This window comes from Anas acuta, chromosome 4 (assembly GCF_963932015.1).
Source record: "Anas acuta chromosome 4, bAnaAcu1.1, whole genome shotgun sequence".
NCBI classification, from domain to species: domain Eukaryota; kingdom Metazoa; phylum Chordata; class Aves; order Anseriformes; family Anatidae; genus Anas; species Anas acuta.
The window spans coordinates 61,555,587-61,568,419 of record NC_088982.1 but is presented as its reverse complement, the minus strand read 5'-3'; the positions used below and the strand labels follow the sequence as shown (position 1 = coordinate 61,568,419).

Below are 12,833 nucleotides of genomic sequence, written 5' to 3'. Positions count from 1 at the left end.
TCCTTAGACCAGACATGACATTTACTTGGTTTACCAAGGACATAAGTGTACAACCAAATAAACAAAGCCCGTGAACATGCGAGTTCCTGAAGCCTCAGTCTGAACAATCAGAAACGTGACATGAGACAGATATCAGCGGGGAGGGTGCTGGGAAGTGACTGTGTATTTGGCATCAGCAGCTTACAGCATCTATTTGTACCTGTGTTTCAGTCCTTCCTCCAATGCTCAAGTCGAAGGTAAGTACCTGAAAACACACCTGTTCTTGACGGACAGTCTTAATTTGCAGGGAGGGGTGTGTTTTAACATCTACCAGAATGAATCCACCACACTTTGTATTCAAGGTTTTGGCTGGGTTTAGGACAACATTTTGACGCTGTCTTCCAGTTGGCAGATCTCACAGGAGGCTTTCACGTGCTTGACAGAGGTTTCAGCAGGGTCAGGCTGCAGATCATGGAAACTGTAACCCTGATGCTGCCTTTGGTCCTGATTCGGGAGCTGTGAAACCAGGGAGTAAACACTGCTCTGCCTGGCTTGCCTGTGCTAACAGGGATGTTGAAATGCCAGATTTGGAGAGAAGTCTTAAACGGCCAGGAAAAAAAAAAAAACGTAAACAAGAACAAGTCTTCTTTCTTTGCTGAACCTCCCCTGCTTACTAAATGCTATTTATGGGTGAGGAAAATCATGTAAAATCAGATAACAAAAAAAAAAGCAGTGGGTGAATCACCATGAGGAGGGCAGAGCCCTGAAAATCCATCTTCAGGGATCAGGTTCATGATGACAAAGTGCATCATTTGTCAGTCATTAGCACAGGTACAGCTTGCATGCTTTTAATTCTAATCTGTTCTCAAAGCAGACAATGTATTTACAAGGACAAGAATTTTCAAGTGATCCTTGTTCCTTACCCCAGTGTAATGGCTTACACAAACCTGCCTGCACACCCTGGCTTCGGCTCTTGCAAAACAAATATTCATCTCCAAGCCGCCACTACTGCCTGTGCAAACGCAGGGGCTGCATAAGCAAAGGCAAAGGTTGTTGAAGTTCAGTTACTGAAGTTTGCAGTGAGAGCCTGAGACTTTCAGCTGGTACAAGTCAGAATAGCTTCCCCCAAATCAGGAGGACTACGATAACTATGTATGGTCTTTCTAAGCCTCAGAGATAATTCAGAGAGCATGACTGGATGCTCTTCAAATATTGTTACTCATGGTTTTTGCTGAAGAATCAGGAATCTCTCAGACATGCATGACATCGATGGTTTCCAAAGAAATAAGCATAGAAAAGTTTGGCTCAAATCGCTTCTTCACACTTGGCCTTTTTTCAGAGATGCTGATTTCTCTGCTTCATTTCTTGCTGATGACTAAAGATGAAAGCTTGTGAGAAAATCTGTGAAAATAGTGATATAAACCAGGGCTGACTGACTGGTGTTGGTATCCAACATCCCAACAGAGACTAAAATCTAGTCTGTGGCCCTCCACATGCAATGGGGTTTCTCCCGTATCTTCCGTGGAAGAAACTAATCAGATGAAAGGGCACATAAGATCGATGGAGAAACTATTTGCCACCAGCACTGGGTGAAGTCAATGAATAAAAGTTCACTTCCAGAGATCTCGGGACCAAAAGCTAACCTATGGCTCTGTGCAGCTCGCATTACAACTGTGTAAGCAGCGGCTGCTTACTTTTATGGCGACGGTACTTAGTTCAGAATTACATCCATGCTCTTCTAGGCACTGGTTAAACAAACAGGAAGACAATCTCTGTGTCAGTGTTTACAGTATGAGTGGGTAAGGAGGAAACTCTACAGATAACCTGTCAAGCACTGGTCAAAGGTGTCTGTTTTAATCTGGACTTTTTTCCCCCACCCTCTCTCTAGCAGTACTCACACATCCACTCCGCTAGGCAACACCACAACACAACAGGCTCCCTCGCAACTGAGCTGAGCTGACCTCTGCATTGCACGGGCTGCTGGCACTGCTCCGGGGCTCTGCCTCCTCCTTGCCTTTCCCCCGTGTAAGTCATCACTCTGAAAGCCCTCAAAATAACATCGCCTCCTAGGCTGACAAGACAGCCATTTATTTCAATGCCTAAGCTAGTTTAGCTCAGAAGTGTTACGTTAATTTTAAATACCTTCATCTGCTGCCTTCTGCAACAGGCAGTATGTCAGGAACTGGTTTTAGCACTCTTGCATTTTGCTTCCCTGCAACCTGAACAGGCTTGCCTGGGCTGCTAAATGCAATTTATTTTAGAGTGAAGTTCCCCTCCCTGCACTAGAGCCTGTAGAGCATCCTGAAGATACTCAAGAGCTGACATAACTGCTTAAGAGATTTCCAGAGGAAAAAAAAAAATCTTTGCCTCCCACCTTTGACCGTGACGATCTTGGATGGCAACTTTATTGAAGGACTTTGCAATGCAAGTGCTCGGACTTGCTTGGCACTGAGACTCTGAACTCCTGCTGACCTGCTTGCAGGGCCTTGCACAGGATCAGAGGGTGCTGGCTACACACACAGCACTCTGCTCTTACTTCGTTGCAGATAAAGGACATCTACTTGTTGGTTGGGGTGGCATTACTCTACGTCACTTAGGATATTGAAGGCTAAAACGCGTTCCTCAATATTTCAACACAACATTCATTCCTCCCTTCCCCTGGGCATCACCAGGTCTTTTGCTGGAACAGAAGAGAGTGCAACTGCTCCCTTCCCCATCTCTTGGCAGTATCATATGCAGAAGGCAAATGCTCAGTAGCACAAGGACTGTTTTTATTTTGTGTTTGTATGGTCTCCATTGCAACGAAGTGCAGGCCTGTCACTTGGTGCCTGAGCACAATTCCTGCATATCAAACAGCCTGCAGAGCCTGGTGCGGGACTGCACAGCTGCCCTCTGCTGCCCACAGCCTACACACGTGCTGGCTTTTGGGTAGCCAATACCTTGAAATCCTGATGGAAATAGAGTGGGGCCACACTCTGATGCTGCCTTGTGTGCTCCCCAAACCTGCCCACGGGGACAGGCACCAAATGTCACACCTGAGCCTGCGTCCAAAATCCTACAGACCAGCAGCAGCAGCACCTTGGGCAGGTCACAACAGGGAAGGAGCCTCATACCCTAAAAGATGCATGCAGTAATGTTTCATTATTATTTTCAGGGTAAGAAGTATAATAACTTCCTTTTGCGATCGAGGAACGTGTGAGTTCATCAGGGGAATAAATAACCCTTATAAAAGCATCAGTACTCGGCTGTAAAACACGCTTGGGAAGTGTGGCAGCACCTGGCCAGTATCTCTAACCTGGGGTTTCACCTTGTTGCATTACAGCAGCAAAAACTTGACATTGAGACATCTGTTCAACCTACTCATCACCACATTCATTTATGTTTTGTAGTGCTCTTTGCATTTGTTTTCCAGAAGAAATAACAGCTGTTTTTACCACTTCAGCTGCGGATGAAAGACTCAAATCTAATTCATATACTTTGTACTGCTGGCAAAATCTTTTACCTCTATCGTGCATCACTATACATAGATAAATTTCTACTTCAGCTTCTTGCTCCTGGTGGTATCCAAGATCTCGTCACAAGATACTTGGCACAAATCACAATAATCACCACACATTTAGGTCCTGGCTAGACAGGATAGTCATAAAAAATTATGAATGGGCTCTTAAAAGGTGTTGGTTTCAGCCGTGGAGTGTTAGTAAGCAGTTTGAGCTTACACTCCTTTCTTTCCCAGTGCTTTCCATGGAATTGAGGCTGCTACAAGGAGGGGGCAATGAAAGCCGATACCCCTGCCGGGCCTTCGAAGGAGTCACTAAGCCCTGGCAGCCCAAGCTGACATCACGCCCACAGCCCTGCAACCAAAACAACCTTTTGTCTCAGCCTTCAGTAGTTTCAGCATCACATTTGTATCTGTCAAACTCAAGAGGCATGTGGTAACGGCTAAAGATTAGAGTGACCTTCTGTGCTTCCAAGAAAAAATTGGAGAAATAAGATAAATAAGCAAAGAATGTTTCGTCTGTCTTCTGCATGTTTCTAGGAAATGTGCTGATGGATATAAAAATGATTGGTGCTTATTATCATTGCCATTCTGAGGGTGGTAAGTACGCACTGAAGTACCCCAAGGGAATTATGAAAGCCTCAGCAAACTGGCAGAGAACACAAAGACAACCCCAAAGTCTCCCTGGACCAGGCTGCATCACAAATCCTTTTACACTAATACCACAAAACTTCTGGCAAGGGTTTTACTGCAAATAATCAAAATACTTTTGGAGGAGGTGTCACTTCCTGCTGTGACGTTACATCTTTTTGGCTCACAGACCCTTCAGAAACCTGAAGTCCTGTCAGTAATCAGGCATAATTATATTTAGATGTTTGCTATTCTCACTCCTGAAAATGGACCTGTTCCAGTCCCTCATCATGAACCACTAGGGTTACCATGGGACCAGCACTGTCATGGTATGCTCTGATACACCATGCAAGGAAAGCAAAGTGAAGAAATCCAAGTCCTGGCTTTCTCCTGGGACCACAAGAAGCTTCACTAAGTGCAAAATGCCATAATCCAAATGCCTCGTTTCTGTATGTATCTTTGTACAGCAGTCTTTTGGCTTCTATTTTCTCAGCCTTGAGAACTTTGCATAGTGTTTACCTGCAGAAATTCACCTGAATTCAGTGCATTTTCAGTCATGTGGGTCTGGAAGCGACCTTTGGGCTCCATAGCCCACAGTTCAGGGAAAGGAGGACTACAGGTAAACGATACTAATTTGCAAGACCAGCACTGGGCATGAGGGATCGTGTTTAGCCCTTGAAATGCTGCTCTTTCCTCAGGAGTGGCACGGGATAGAAGCATTGCTGACAGGCACAGAGGAAACTTGACTGATGAGGCTTGATGTAGTACTCCTTAAATGCAGCAATGCACCTTGTCAATGACAAGAGGCACAAGAATTTTGGGGAGAAACCCTATTTCTGTGGTTGCAAGTAAGATGGCTCCTTCTGAGCCTGCAGCAAAGCCACTCTGCTGATGGAGGCCCAACGTGACCTGTGCTGCACACAGAGCAGTTCTTCTGCGATTCTCCTTTGGGTACCACGGAAATAAAACGCTACCTAAAGACAGTCCTTCGAGATGGAGGGCATGAAATGTTCACTGGGGGAGATGAATAAAAACAACCTTAGCACTTCACAGTACGACAGAGTTAAGGGTTACCAGCCCTGGATCAGAATTAAGACTCAAATGGGAATTTCTACTGGGGAAGACAAAAAAAACAACACAGAACCAGACTCCTTTGTGTATCTGTGCTTGTCCATTAAAAACGCCATCATCTTTTGCTGCTAAAAAGCAAGTGAGAAAACACAGCCTACCTTGACAGAAGGCTCTGTGCTGCAACACTTTGCCCTGCCCTCTGCATCTGTGTACAGAGCATGTTTATTTGCATTGGTGTTTGGGCTTCCATTAGCTTTAATTACATATGGAAAAGTCTAATTCTGCTGCATCTTCTTCCCTGCGGACTAATTAGGCAAGTGATCGTGTAAAGCCATTACAGCGATTGCATCCATTATTAAGAGTTTCATTTTAGAAATGGACCACTTATCCGAAATACCTCGCAGGACCTTCCCTGCACATCCATCCCTGAGTCAAACAGTGTTTTACCAGGGCTGCTAACTGCTTTTACAGCAAGCTGAGTGACAAGGGAAATGCTTCTTTGCTTGCAGCCAGCTGACGTGCGACAGTAGCTGAGGTGAACACAAAACAATGTTTTGCAACTCGCCAAATGTCACTCTCAGAGCAAATGAATACCTCCTCGTTAACCTTTCCAGCTTTGGGACCGAGCCACGCTCCCAGCAGAAGCTGCATCGTGCACCCAGGAGGCTTTTCCTGCTTATTCCTGACATCTTCCTCCCTCATTTGCCACGTGGTGAAGCGCTGATTTCTGTTACAATACTTTCTCCCATCAGGTTTCTATGAGATGAAAGCAAACAAATCCGAAGTTACAGACTAGGTGAGCACAAAGCAGTGGTCTCCAGCCCCCCAAACTGTTTCAAAAGGCAAGTCGGTCCCTAACACACCACAATTCTGCACACACAGCCTGCCATGTTTCCATCTTAAGCCACGGCTTTAAACACAAATGCACTTTTCATGTCCTTTAATTATGCTTGCCATCGCCAGATCTAGTAGCATCGTGCATTGAGCAGGGCTATCCCCTGGCTTCCATGTTAGATGTTTTATGCTAAACTGACTTCGAGTATCAGTGACACACAGGTGCCTACAGACCTGAACGTGAGGTTTGCTTCCCTGTATCCATGGCAGCCACAGCAAAGAGAAATGTGCTCCTCTGTACCATCCTGCCATTAGGGGTTGCACACTTGTGGGCTAGGATCCTGTGGGATATCCTCCTTTCCTCCCATAGTCTCAGCCCCACAGAGTTTTGGAAGAAAATTGGCTTTTTCAGCATTAGCCTGGCTGGCACGGTTCTTGTTGGCCAAGCAAAAACCTGAGCTAAGGCCTGGCCCTGCCTCAAAAGAAATTCCAGTAGCTATTCGTAAGCCATAGGTGTGCCCTGTGCAGTCTGGAAGCGAGATCCATGTGATAACTGGAAACTTTTTAATTAAGTGGCGTAATCTCTCCCACCAGATAAAGGAGAGCTCAAATAACTTCTCCGGCAGGAGGGACCTGCATGACCCTGACGTACGATCGTGTCTCGCCGAGTCGAGATACCCTGAGTGCTGTACAGCTGCCAGAATCAACACCTGACCCTTGCCCAGGACAACAGGTACAGCAGGAGCTACTGAAGAGAAAAACAACACTTCTGACACCGGAAATCTTTGGGCGGCAGGTCGAGGCCAAGTGGGAAATTACCTCAGCTAATCCGATCACCAAACCCTTATGCTCTGCCCACATCCACCAGCTGCTGCCACCAGCAGCCTAACAGGTGAGGAGGAGCCTCACATGAAGGCAGCTTTAATTTTACTGTTACTGTCTGCGTGTGCTCACAGGGACAGCACTCTGCCAACAAGGATACTGAACTGCAATATTTGGATACCGAAAAGTATTCCTCTTCCAGAGGAGTCCCCTCTCCTGCCTTACTCACAGCCCCGTCCTGCCATCAGGTTTATCCAGGATTATTAGGCATTACGTACTGTTCCCCATCCTAGGCTGTTGCAAAGCTGCTCACGGTCACCTGGGAAGCCTCCACCTGCCTTTCTGCACGGAGGAACAACGGGTTGCACCACGCCAGCAACAAGCCAAGAAACATTTACCTAGGAAAATTTCACAGCCCTCAGGAGGTATTCTGGCTGAATAGAAGCATCAATGAATAAATGTCAGGAAAGTCCCCGAGCCCCCTACACACCATGCGGGGAAAATAAAATCTTTGCATGCAACAGCCCCAGAACACCCAGGCTGTTTCCCAGCCTGCTGCAAAGCGCTAGAAATGGCTCCTGGGAGGCAGCAGCATTGCACAGGGCAACCTCCCCCGCGACAGCAAAGCCATCACAACCGTCACTGCTTACGCAGGGGCCATCAGAGACCTCGCAGGAACGCCGCTGCCTCCTGGCAGCCTGCTCCCTTCGAGCAGGGCAAGTCAAGCAGCGAGCACTCCAAAAAGAGGGCCAAGAGTGGCTCGTGCTTTTAAGGGGAAAGGAAAAGTTTTTTTTTTTTTTTTTTTTAAAAAAAAGAGTGAATTGCTATTAAAAAACCACAAGACACCCTTCTTTATTAAAACCGCTTGACTTCTGAGAAACCCTGGAATGGTCAGTACATCCAGTAACAGCACAGGGACTGCTGGCAGCTCCCTCTTCCACAAAATGACTGCTCTGGGTTTATGCAAACCGAGAGTATTTACTTGGCGAGCAACACCCCCCTGAGATGTTAGTTCTTGTCCCTTTGCCAAAGGGAGCAGAAAACACTTTCATTTTCTGCTGTGAATTGGGGTGGTTTTTTTTTGGTTTTTTTTTTTTTTTTTTTTTTTGGCCTGGTACAAACATGGAGACTTTTCGTTGTGCAATGGCTACAAGAGCAACTCTCACAAATGGGCCACACGAGGGAGGCAAATGCCTGGTTATGGATTTGGGGGTATAAAGTGGCCTAGGGAGCCCCAGTGGTGGCGGTACCTGGCACAGCACTGGACACAGGCCCTTTCGGTGCCTCTCCTGCCCAGAGGACCCACTTTTTACCCCATTTTGAGTCCCCTTCCTTGCACCCTTAGTGTCACGACAGCCATCGTCTGCTGCAAAGAACACGAGACAGCTTCTCCTCCTGCAATTTTTATTTCTGTGGCTTTATAAACTATTTCAAAAGATTTGAAAGAAAAAGACACTGGTTTATACGTTTTAAATTTTTGCTGCTCAAAGCAGCCCTTACTGGCACATCTGTCTGTCCATCACTAAAACATCTGCATGCACGTGAGCTTGGCAAAACATACGCCACCTTCAGCAACTCTCAACAAGGTAGCTCGAAGAGTCAGAGGCAGAAAAAGCTGTGGCAAATGCACAGTTAACATACTAAAGGCAGGAAAACAAACCCAATTACTTCTGCAAGGGAGGTGCTGTTCCCAACCGCTGATCTTCAAACTGAACCTGCACCTTCAAAAGAGGTCGCCGATACACATCGTGCTGATACCCATCTCAGCCCGAGGGAGGCACTTCTAAAAAACGCCGCAAACGCATGGGGAAATGGTAACAGCAAACCACACTACTCGTGAGGAACGTAACTCCTAGAACGGGGCTCTCTTGCACACTGACACATCTGCTCAAAAAGTAAGAGGCACCCAGCAGGCACAGGGGGATTTTCATCGTCATGACTGTAGTTACGAAAGCTTTTAATGACAAAACACCAAGCGGGGAGGAGCAGGCACCATCCTAATCTGAAATTGTTCCTTTACTTGATAAGCCAAACAATCTTGAGCCGTAAAAGGGCTATTCATACTAATTGCACTGCTTTTACAGAAATAATTAAGCTGTAATCTGTTGCAGGAGCAATATCATGGTACAAATAACATTAGTAATAGCACTGAACTAGGGGAAGAGCGGAGTTGCAATAGGAAGAGCATGCCATAAATTGCTCACGGCACTAAAAAAACAAACCTACTGTGCAAATGGGTCACACAAAGCCACCATGGCCAAATTTCTCTGATAGGAGCACCCAGGCACCACTGCCAGGCAGACTGTAGGATACTGGCCATGTGCTTGGCCATGGAGGGTGTTACAAGCCCATGGGGAGAGCAAACAAATTTACATCCATCCTACAGGGGCTGAGGGGCAGGGTAAGCTGCCTGGGGACTGGGCATCTGATGCCAGCATTAAGTAACAAAGTACCCAAGATTTACCTTTTTGATGATTGCAGTCCATCCAAGTGAGATCCTCAGCTCCCGCAGAAGGGGTGTAGCATTAGCATCAGTTAATCTACAAAAGGCAGGGTGTTTTTCCCTAAAAATCAGGAAAAAAATAATTTAAATCAAATCTTGTTACAGTCAACGTGTGGCATCACTGGGCCTTTTGGGCTGTTCTGGGAACATATGGCAACTTTTAGTTTTTATTTTAATTTCGCTGTCAGGAACATAAGATTTTGGGAGAACAATACTCACTTGTTTCTGAAGAGAAAGGGTTAACCAAGTACAGAAGGAAGCTTTGCCCAGTTTGCACATTAGTCACTGGGGCTGCTGGTGGTAGCCTTCCACTGCTCCTGCTGAAGGCTCGTCCCTTCGTACACACGGCTGCTTTAGCAGATTACAACTTAGTCATCCGTGCTGGCCGGTAGGCAAAGCTTAACAGGTCAGGGCTAGGGCTAAGAACTTTTGTCTGTTTTCTTTAAAATCAATTTAAAAGATTAGATCCATAAAAGCATTAAAGGAAGGTTGCGGTGGTTTGGAAAGTATTAGTTTTATCTGTTCTCTGTGCTACTGACTCTCAGAACTGCTGAGAGGCTGTTTGCTTTCCTAATGACTAATTTCTCCAGCAATTAAGGCAAGAGTTTGTTCTTGAGGCCAACTGCATCCCTGCTGTAACACAACTGACTTGAAGAGAAGGAAGACCCCAGCCTCATCACAAATTACAATTTCTGCCTAGCAGCTGGTGGGTGACAATTTATAAGGGAGGGATCAGTTCACAGGTGATTTCAACCCACCCAGCTCACACCCAGAGCTTTCAGCAGCTGTGACAAATAAATCATTTCCCCAGGCACTAATCTTATACCCCAGCTGGGAAGCAGCTGACTGGGTGAGTCCTGCAGTGCCAGGTCTGATGTATGTTCACAGAGTAGTTTCCACACTGACAAAATCAGAAAAATCCCAGACAATGCACAGCTTTTGGTGCTAGGTTATTGAAAGGAAAGAGCTTGGTGCTGTCTAAACCAAGACTGCCAGATAAGAGATGTTACAGCAGCACGTAAGGGAAAAAGGATTGGAGACCTGCATCCCGTTCAAGCGCCATCATGGCATCAGCAAGATGTCCCTTACGAAAAAGTTAGCTCAGTGCTAACTAACTTTGGTGCCCTGCAGCTGCCACATCCCGGGCTTCTCCCTAGAAAACTGCCAGGGCTCTCCATGTGTGCTCCACAAGAGTTGTACGCCCAAGATAGCTCCATAAAACTCCGCTCCCTTGTCCCAGGGAGCCTTTGTGATTCCTTGGGTCTCCCAGGGATGCCCAGCAGTCAAATGTTTCCTCAAAGCCATCTTCGTGTGCTGCTGCAACCAGGGGATGAGTGTGGCATGCCACTGGGATGTCCTGTCAGTCACAGCTGGTGCAACACATGATATTTTCAGTTCTTCCCTATTTCCCTTGTGTGGGTCCCAGGAGATGTAAAGCTCCTTGTGTAGGGCAGCGTGGGGATTGTGGCTGTGCTGGGAGGAGCGTGGCTGTGCAGGCAGACCTCAGACACGCTGCCTGCAAGTAACCTACCCGAATGCCCTCATCCCATATGAACAACCTGGGCTGAAACAGAGGCACCCTCTTTCCAGCTACGACCATCTGTGGACCAACTGGATGGCTGCAGCTGTTGTGTGAACGATATCAAATGTCTCCTACATGCTTCTGATGCAAAAAAAAAAAACACAGAGGTCAGTGCTTATTGAAGGGGGACCTTTGTGAGCAGTGCCTGAATGCCAGGAGGGCTGTACGGGGCTGAGCGCATCACAGTGTCGTGGGATGGCGTTGCCTGCCAGATAATGAGAAAAACCCATGTAAAAAGATTATGGGATTCAGGCAGCGTAACGCCCCCACGAGTTGTAATCCGGGAAGCACGAGCTCTCGCTGCTGGGCACTGGGCTATAAATAAACACCTGGCTAAAAAAGGGCTCAGGGAAATCCATAAACACAGCTTTCACCCGAGCAACTGCTTCTGGCACAAAGTTGCTGCCTGACAGACGGTTCATTTTCTTCCTGGTTTTATGGGTTTCCCAGCCTCTCCCACACACTGTGGCTCGTGGTGGATAATCCTGCAGCCCACTAAGGTGGGTGCTGCAAGGGGATGCAGAAGGGTCTTGCCTTTTCACACCAAAGCCTGCTGAAACTTTGGCTGAGGGTTTCTGTAGTGGTTTACCACTTGTATACCAGTTGCTCCCTGCTGCACCCAGAGCACAGCTTTGTGAATTGGGATGTGCTGGCGAGCACTGCTGCATGGCACGGGGCAGCCCCACGTGTGAGGGAAAGGCAGCCCCAGGCGTCTTCCCAGGCAGAGACAGGACCAAATTTGAGGTTTCTACAGCATTTCCACTATTTATCTATTCACTATTCCCCAATACACATGGCATAGGCCTTGCCAAACCCATGATTTCAATCCTAACAGCCTTGGGTGCTTTACTGAAAATGTACAGAGCAATTCAGTCCTCATCAAATGCTTGAGGCCGGGCAGTGATGGGGCAGGAGCAGCCCCAGGGGGGTGCTGCAGGAAGAGGGGCCACACAGGTAACGCTCGAGCACTTCTCTGCCTGGGAGCTGCCGCTGCTTTGGGGCCAGGGGGCTGCATGCAGAAATCAGGGGGATGAAGGAGGGTGTAGAGCAAGACTGGCAACAACGTGTTTAAGCAGGGGGTTAATTTATTTGTGCTCATTACCCCAGTAGCCCTACGCTTGTCCAGCTGACTGGCGACATCCCCACTGCGTAGATCACCCAGCAACATGCTAGCAATGCCCTGTAAGCTGCTTTAGCCTGAAACCATTGCATAAGTTAACTTAACCTGTGCAAAGCACTTTCTATGAAAGCAGCAGGTGATACCTTTTAGCTGGTTTTACATTTTTGTTGATGGGGAAGAAGCAGGAGATGCCCCAGTCCCTAGAAAGGAGCCCATCAGACCTGTTTCCCATCACTGCCTAGGACCAAGCACCTGGCACCAGCAAGGTGACCACCATCACGTGTTTTGGGATGGGAGGGGGCACATCCCTGTTCCTAGACCTGTTCTCAATCCAGTTGCCTAATCCCAGTTTCAACTCAGGCTCCTGCGGCATGGGGCCTGGGTCAGAGAGGCTCCCTGTGCTCTGACACCAACATCCTGGGGAGCCCCTACATCACGACTTCCCCCAAACAAACAAAACTTATATTGGGCTGGGATTTGTAGCTGGCTTCCTCGTTCTGTTACTACCTAGTGTGTATTTACCTTCCCTCTCCCCTCTGTTTTATTAATAGGAACATGCTGACTTCTGCAGGGAATGATCATCTGGGTAAGTGCAAATTAAAAAAGCCCAGACTCTGTATGAAGTATCTGTGAACCTCTTTGAAGGCTTTGTGAAATTCAGATAGTCTGCTTTGCTGGTCCTCATCCACTGCCAGCACTATCTCCTGAGAAGTGGTGCTTCTGAGAGAAACCTAAAGTCCCAGCTTCAGATGGAGATGGTCTCTCCACCCTTATTTGCAGTTACATTTTACTCCCT

The 12,833-nt window shown here is 47.2% G+C and overlaps 1 long non-coding RNA gene across 2 annotated transcripts in view; it reads right to left on the bottom strand.

Moving 5' to 3' along the window:
- The window catches only part of LOC137856321 (uncharacterized), a 48,505-nt gene extending 37,394 nt beyond the window's left edge, over window positions 1-11,111 (bottom strand). Inside the window, exons 1-3 of one of the 2 annotated variants that reach the window (XR_011096356.1) lie at window positions 9,555-11,111; window positions 9,297-9,396; window positions 5,738-5,932 (exon numbers count right to left, since the gene is read on the bottom strand). This is a non-coding gene — a long non-coding RNA (uncharacterized lncRNA). The remainder of the gene's footprint in view (window positions 1-5,737; window positions 5,933-9,296; window positions 9,397-9,554) is intronic. The other variant, XR_011096355.1, reaches the window with a different exon arrangement.
- Between the last annotated feature and the right edge of the window lie 1,722 nt (window positions 11,112-12,833).